At 52.7% G+C, this 7973-nt stretch overlaps 1 protein-coding gene across 2 annotated transcripts in view; it reads right to left on the reverse strand.

The window, feature by feature from the left end:
* The window catches only part of SLC8A1 (solute carrier family 8 member A1), a 113998-nt gene extending 106261 nt beyond the window's left edge, over positions 1 to 7737 (reverse strand). For both annotated transcript variants that reach the window (XM_059840909.1, XM_059840911.1), the window contains exon 1: positions 7662 to 7737. The gene's annotated coding sequence lies outside the window, so the exon portion shown is untranslated. The remainder of the gene's footprint in view (positions 1 to 7661) is intronic.
* Positions 7738 to 7973: the final 236 nt, after the last annotated feature.

Raw genomic sequence — 7973 nt, forward strand, 5'->3', positions numbered from 1 at the left:
GGTACCTACTCTGTTAATCCGAGATAGCTTCTAAGTGTAGTTTTGTTTCCTTTTTAAATATGTAAGCTTAAAAAAATTCATGGTGGGCATAAAATATTACTCAGTTGCATGGTTCTTCACCCTCTCCTTCTAAAGGGTAGTAGTTTCTTCAGAAAACTCAAGAACATCCACCTGTCCTTGTTCAGTTAATTTTTCTCCCTGTGGCAAGTCATATCCCTGCACACGTACAATTATTCAGAGCAATCAGGCATTGTGAAATCCCCTTGGCAAGAAGAGAAAACAGATGGTTCTAGAAAAAATATTATGCTTTGGGTCACTGATTTAGGTCATGAAGAAGAGGAGAGTCCCATCACACTTTGGACCAACTCTCCAGCCTTAAAAGGATTTGGGTACTGGAAGTCTCATTCAGAAAAAAAAGACACCCATGAAATGAAATTAATAAGAAATTTGAACTTTATTTACTGTGTGTTTCCCCTTTCAAATATTCTAATATAAGTTGTGTTTTGTTTTGCTTTGTTTATTTTGTTTGTTTGTTTGTCTGAAATCAAGTCCCATACTACTTTAAACAGGAGGAAAAAAGGCCTAGAGGCTTGCATCTGAGCAATCCATATTTCTGGCATTCCCAACCAGCACTCCATGTACAAATAATATTTTTCCCTCAGATGTCGGGAGGTAAGAAATGTGGAGATTTTCTGGAGAGGGATAAGAAATGGCTGGAGCTTTGGAAGAGACATCCACCAGCCATGCCAATGTGCATCCTTTGGGCAGCAGCAGCATCCCCCAACCCTGTTGTACTTCCTCCAGCATTTTGTGGTGTAGTCATCAGGCAAGGTTCACACATCATGACCAGCTTTCCTACTTAAACCAATTCACAGTGAGGCTCAGGAATTGTGAAGGGCTAGGAAATGCTTGGCCACAACATGCTAGTTACACACATGCAGCCAGAGCCTGACACTCAAAATATCTCTGAGAAGCACCTGCTATTAAATCATCAGCATTTCTTTATTTGTACAATCCAAAATAAACAGCTTGGTCCCCAGAGACCCTCTTGCTCTGCATTTGCCTACAGTCTCAGCTCACAGTCAGCACGCTGTGGCATAGTGTAGGAATATTCCCAGAAAAATAATTTCTAATATGCTGTAAGAGGAAGCAAGGCTACCTGAAGAGCAGCCCTCTCTCCAAACCCAACTCTGTTAGCTTTTCATTAAGGTCTCAATTGCATTTCCCATCCTGGCCATCAGCAATAAAAGCGTGTGCAGCAGCTGATGCAGTGTTGGGCTGGCAGCCCTGGCAAACCCTGCCTGTCACGGTGCTCATGGCCTTGGTGGCACTGCCCCAGAACCTCTGAGGACAGAGGGATCAGGGCAGCACAGAGCAGGGGCTTAGGCTGCTCTCAGGCTGGGTGCTGGCCATACACATGTGGTGAAAAATCCCAGCACTGCCCTGCCCACAAGCACCACCTGATGCCCAGGGACAGCACCCAGAGCCCTTTTTACCACTGTAGCAGGGGAACTGTCCTGGTGCTGCTGGAGAGCTCTCAGGGACAGCTAAAACTAACCAGGAGAGACAGAGCCCAACCTGGGTTCTCCTGAGCCCTTTCCCCTTTCCAGACAAGCTCCACAGGGGTGCCAGCAGGTGTTTCTGCACAGTCAGGGAGGAAAGCCTGGGAGAGGCTCCAGAACAAGCCCAGTTTAGATGGAGCTCCTGGCCAAGGGCTGTCACTGCAGCCTTTCTTCCACTCCTTGGTGCTGTGAAACACCAGGAGGGCAGCTGTTGCCCACAGCAGGGCTGGGAGGGTTGTAGAGATATTTGCCTCCCTGCTGGACATGGGAGCTCTAGGTTTTACAAATTGGTAGGAGAGAGCTCCTGCTGCCAGCTCATGCTCCTGCCCCCCAGCTGAGGAGCTGCCAGATGGGGAGGAAACAGCCTTTTAGAGTCTGCTCTGATCTTTCCCTGGCAGCATCGATCCTTCAGGCTGACTGGTTGCTGCATGCAAAGCGAGCCTGAAAGCTGCTCTGCATTTCAACACAGCACAGCTTTTTCTTTGCATCACCCTCCCAAAAGTCCCATCTCCATCGGGGCGCTTCAGCTTTGAAATATCCACTGTAAGACCCTCCCTGTTATTTTCCTAAAGCTTGGTATCACACACGGGTCTATAACCATTTGCAACACACTATAAGTGTGTATGGTTATTTTTAAGAACACTAAAAAAACCACTGCTGGTCCAGACACTTTAATTACAGAAGGACTGGGCAAGGAAGAAAATGGCCTGGGCTCAGGAGGAATGAGTGGCCACACAAAGAAAGACTGAGAGGCTTTCCACGTGGAAATTTTCTCCCAGCATCCCACAGAAAACGTGTGCAGAGCAGCTGGCACACAGCAGTGTTCACACCATTACAGCCCCCAACAGTGCCCACCCCACTGCGACACCATCATCTTCATCATGAGCATCATTCCTGCCAATTTACTGCCAGCTGGGGTAGGAGGTGTCCCCACAGCAGTGTCACCAGCGTGCAGGAGGCTGGAGCAGCACCCTCTCCCTACAGGGTGCCTGGTTGCTTGCTGGGGACCAGTAAAAGTTTGTTCTTCACATGAGAGTGGCTGCTTTGCAGCTCGATGTGGGAGCACAACCAGGAGAGTGTTGCAACACCATGGGGATTCCCAAAGAGTCTTTTCCCATCCTACAGTCAGAGCTAGACAAGAGAGAACCTTTTCCTAGAATGAATGCAATAGGGAGAGACAGGGAAAGCAGCTCAAGCCACCCTTTTCTGGTGTCATAGGCTGAAGAAAGACAGTACGCCTTCAACCAGAGGGACCAAAAACTGATGAGGAAGTAGCTAGTGGTCACTGCAAGGAACAGCCAGCCTGCACGACGGAGAAAGAGCCTCAAAGCAGCTCAGCTGCTCCCCACCCTATCCCAGGGGAAAAGACAGCAACCCCCAAAAAGACAGACTCTCTCCTACCCCAAACCTGAAGTCCCCAGGTTACAGCACCCCTCCCCCAGTTTCTCTTGCAGGAGGAGAAGAATCTGCTGTAATCTTCCTGGGAAGAAGCACTGCATGCCTTGCCTCCATGCATAGCACTTACAGCCATGGCCCCATCTTTGGAGGAACAGTGAACTTCTCTGCTGCTGACCCTGCCTGGCTGTGCTCAAGCCTGTACACCTGTGCCTCACTGGAATCAGCAGCCTGCTCTCCAGCAGACGGCTTGGGCAGAGCCTGGTCTGGGAAAAGATATGGCCGTAGGGGAAAAAAACCACCCAAACAAGCCATCTGGTCTCTGACCATCACAGGTCCAGCTTCTTGCAGCCAAGGGACACAAAACAGATGCCAACAGCCCTGCTAGGAGGTACAGGGTGCTTGGAGATCTGTCTGGGCAGACACAGGCTTCGCTGGCTTCGCTTCTGATCTTGGTGCTGACCCCATGGCGCAGCTTTGGTAAAACTGAGCTCCTGACAGCTGTGAGATTTGCCTCTCAGGGCAGGTAAAGGACCCTTCTGCCACATTGGCACATCCAAACCGTGCAGGAGAGCTGCTAAATCCAAAGGCTGTGCTGCCACTCAGGGCTGCATAGCGTGACGGCACTTTAAACACTGCTTGGAAAACCCTTGGCTCGCTTCCCTGCTCTGGCTCTGCCTGGCTCCTGCTCCCTTTCACCCAGCTCTGCCACTCCAAAACAGGCACAGCCTGTTGGCATCCCGTACCCATGACCCTGTAGATCTCCACATCAGGAAAATGATTTCCAGGCCATCAGCATCCTGATTGCATCAGTACAAAAAAACATGAAAACCTTTCCAAATATAGTCAGAGGCACAAGCCCTCCATGAAGCCGATCAAGTAAAACACATATCAGGCCACCCTGGTTTCTGTAAAGGACATTAAAAATTAAGAATAATTATCAGTCTGCAACTGAATTTTCCAAGTATCCTATCTCTTCAATGAAACATCCAATCTCCTTCCACAATTTCCCCAGCAACTCTCCAAAATAAACGGACAAATAGAGAAAATAAAACATCCCTGATATAAAATTTCAACCGCATTGGATGAATTTGGGGGCAGCTTGCAGAAAATGAGCTTGGAACTGTTTGTCAGGGAAATTGCAGTCTTGCTTTTCACACATGGAGACCAAGTGTCAAGTTGTCCCTTTCTCCCACGACTCAAGAACTCAGCAAGGAATATGCCAGGAAATGAGAAGCCAGGGGGAAATGCCACAGTTCTCTGGGACTGGGTTTTGTTTGTTTGTTTGTTTGTCTGTTTCTCAAACAACTGTCTTCCTGCTTGCTGCTGTCTTCAGACCATTTCTTTACTCTTACCACCTGCCTTTGGTCTCTTCTTTATCAGGCAGCATCAGGCTCTTTCCTGTGATTCCTCTGGGGTTGCTGGTGCCTTCCTCTGTGCCTGTGCATCTCCCTGCTGATTTAAGCACAGTCTGCCCGTTCTCCACGAGCTGGCCCTGAGGCTGCCTGGCTGGCAGAGTCCCTGTGTGATCTCAGGGCAGCCCAGCATCTCCCTGTGCTCCGTGTCTCTGTGGAAAATGGGTAGAGCATCTCCTGTGAGTGCTGGGAGAATAAAACACTGTTAATAAGCCTGAGGCTTTTGGGCAGCCTGGGGAGGAAGTATCTGCCCAGAGGTGCCCCAAAGGGGCCAGAAGGGAGGAATTACCAGGCTTATTGGTTTCCCCTATGCCTGTGTCCTCTCTTCCCCCGGGACTGTTTTTGCACTGGGTTTGTAGCTGTGTATGGATCTTCTGTGCAGCAGGATGCTCCCCTGGGCAGGAACAGAAAGCTTCAAGGGAGAGGAGATAAATCCCCATCCCCAGCTCCCCGTGAACATCCACGGATGAAGAGGTGGAAATGTCCATGGGGATGGGTGTGGGGGAAGACCGATGGAAGTGCAGGTTGTTGACCTGAGCAATTCAGGCACAGTACTAGGCAGGAGCTGGGCAGGCTGGGCTGGGCTGGGGGCTCGTCCTGGCAAGCTCCATCCATCTGTGGGACTGCTCCTGGCTGGGGAAGCGTGGTAGCACCTCCCAGCAGAGCCACGTCCAGAGGCACAGCTCTGGCATGGCTGACTCTAGAGGGAGCTGGATGCTAGTGCCGAGCAGATGGCCAGCTTTTAGACCCCCAGACCTCAGGCAAGGGATTCTAAGCCCAGGTGTGTGCCAGGCCTTCTTTACCCATCTCACACACAAGGTTAGCCACCCCTTCCTTCTCCTCAGACTCCCCCGCCTTCTCTGTCTCCTCAGGAGCTCTTTGCAGCACCAAACCTCACTTCTATTTGTAGCCAGGTTTCCTTAGGAAGCCAGGCACATGAAATCACAGTTTCCATGTCTGTCTGTCTGTTCACATTGCTCCCCCCTCTTTCCAATTTCAGTTGAAATCACCAGAGGGATAGAGATAACAGCAAAAGCCAAGTTCCTTCAAGGTTCCTGAAAGCAGCTGGAGAGATACCACTCACACCCTTGGCAAGGGAAAGCCCAGTCAGGCAGCTCAGCCCACTCTGGATGCCAGAGTATCAAGAGCACAGCAGCCTGCAGCAGCTGCAGGTGCAGCCAGGATTTGCACAGCTGTGTGCACTGATGTCCAGGAGCTGGGAGCACATGCAGATCCCAGCACTCTGAGCTTGGACAGGGCTACAGGTTGTTCCCCGTGCCAGTCACAAGGAGACCCACTGCCACTTGTGTTGTCTATGACCAACCTGTTGGTTGATTGTCCAGTGATGCTTGTATCTTGCAGGGCACTGGGCTTTATTACAGGATCTAAGTTTCATTAGGATGCAGGAGAACATGGGCCTTTTTTTCCCAGTGAGCAATCAGGACCATATCCCCTCAAAGCCACAGCAAAAACCCAAATTTTGTCCCAGATGCAAAGCCAGAAAATCACAACCCTGAATGCCCTGAGCGTATCAGGACACTACAAAAGGCAGAGAAATGGCTGTGCCTCTACAGCATCATTTTAGGTGCTGTAGAGACTCCCAAGAGAGAGGACATAAACCAAAGTTTGTGCCAGGTCATGTGCAGCAGTTCCAGGAGAGAAGATGAGGCACAGCCTGGGCAGGTACAGGAACAGTGGACATTTAAGTTTCAGGAGCCATTCACAGCCAAGAGATTACAAAAACCTTAGAGAAAGTGAGGGAAGGAGAAGCAAGCGAAGTTTCATCAGGTTAGAACTGCTGCTGCTGACACTCAGGGGTGCTGGACACAGAGAGTGCATTTAACCTCCTCAGGTGTCTGGAATGAAAAGCCTGGTAGAGAGGAAGCTTTGACCAATGTGGCTCCTCAGCCCTGACTTAGGAATTGTCCATGTCAACTGGTGGGGTGAGCTGGTGGGGGCATTAGAGGAGTCAGACAGCTTTCCTGGGAGCTGGTGGTGGGGGCTTATGGCTTGGCTGGCAGGTGTGATGGTCCTAGAAATGTTACATTATTTCCCTCTTTGCCCTTAATGTCTGAGCTGGATAAGGGGCAAAGCGGCTATTGAAGAACCAATCAGAAGGAAAAGGGGAGAAAGGAACAGCTAATAGACACTCCCAAAGGATCACAAATGCCTTTCTTTGATGATAGCTATGTCCCCAACCAAAGCCATATGTCACAGCTCTTTTTGCCCTACCATCACATCAATATGCAAGTGTCCCAGCTTCCCTTTTCTAAACAAAAGCACACCCCTTCTCATTGTGACAAACAGCACGTGAATTCCTAGGCAGCTGCCAGGGGAGAACACAGAGAGCCCCAGCCTCTCTCAGCTCTCATTTCAATTGCCTGACTTGCGAATTTGCAACATCTGGGACTGGAGGAATGAACAGGTTTCTGCAAAGCGCAAGCGAAAAGGAGCTCTGAAAGCACACGCTCGCACCTTCACACCCGTGACCTTGTGATTTTACTACAGCTTTCATTTTCAGACTCCAGTCCTCCCTAATGCTTGCTGCATTTCTGCAACATTTTGGCAGTTTGCTCTCGCCTTGGAGACAGAGCAGAGCGTGGAGTTGTTTTGCATGGCTCGGCGGGGAGGGAAGCAACAAGGCTGTGAATAAAGAATTAAACTGAAGATGACGGAAGAGCCCCAGCCATGCTTCCACCTAGACAAAGCCTACGTGATGAGCGCTGCTTAATGCCAGCCCTTAACAACGCACGCTGCTCCAGACGAAAATGGGAATTTCGGCGTGGCTGCAGGTGCCTCCGACCACTCACCTCGGGAAGCGTTTCAAGGCAGGGAGAGCAGCCCTGCCTGGAGGCACGCACAGCCCCGCCAGGCGGAGGCACCGCACCCCGCCGCGCACGGGGGGATGCGCCCAAAGCCCCCCGGGAAGGAGATCTGCCTCAGCCCCTGCCGACCCCACCTGCCCGGCAATGCCCTCGGACTCTTGGGCTAGCGGGGAAGCGATCCCCGCCGCAGCCGCACCTCCCGTCGCGACATGTCGCGATTGGCCGCCGGGGGAGGGCGGCGAACCCCTCCGCCCGTCTGGAGGTGCCGCGGCTGGGTTGTAGGAAGCGTTCCCGGGTTGTGTGGCGAGTGCGAGCATCCTACCCCCGCCTCCCCATCGCTCCCGCATGGCTCCGGGTGCCCCGTGCCGCCCCCCGGCAGCCTCCGCCGGCACTCGGATCGCGCCCTGGGAAGCAGCGTGAGGCTGGGCAGGGTCGGGGCGGGAGCCGGCCGCTCTCGGTCCTACCTGGCGGGCTGCGGGAGCGGGCGTCGCCGGGGCCGGCTCAGCAGCGGCGGGGCATCGCGGCGGGGCGGGCGGCGGAGCCCCGGTGCGCGGCTGCGGCGGCGGGCGGGAGGGAGGGAGAGAGAGAGAGAGAGAGAGAGAGAGGGAGGGAGGGAGGGAGGGAGGGAGAAGGGAGGGAGGAAGGAAGGGAGGGATGGAGGGATGGATGGAGGGAGCGCGCGCGCACACACACGCGCGCCCCGGGGATGCGCTCAGCCGGCCCGCCCCGCAGGCAGCCTCCCCTCCCTCCGCATCCCTCGGCCGCGGTGCGCGGGC

Source organism: Haemorhous mexicanus, chromosome 3 (genome assembly GCF_027477595.1).
Source record: "Haemorhous mexicanus isolate bHaeMex1 chromosome 3, bHaeMex1.pri, whole genome shotgun sequence".
Lineage (NCBI taxonomy): Eukaryota > Metazoa > Chordata > Aves > Passeriformes > Fringillidae > Haemorhous > Haemorhous mexicanus.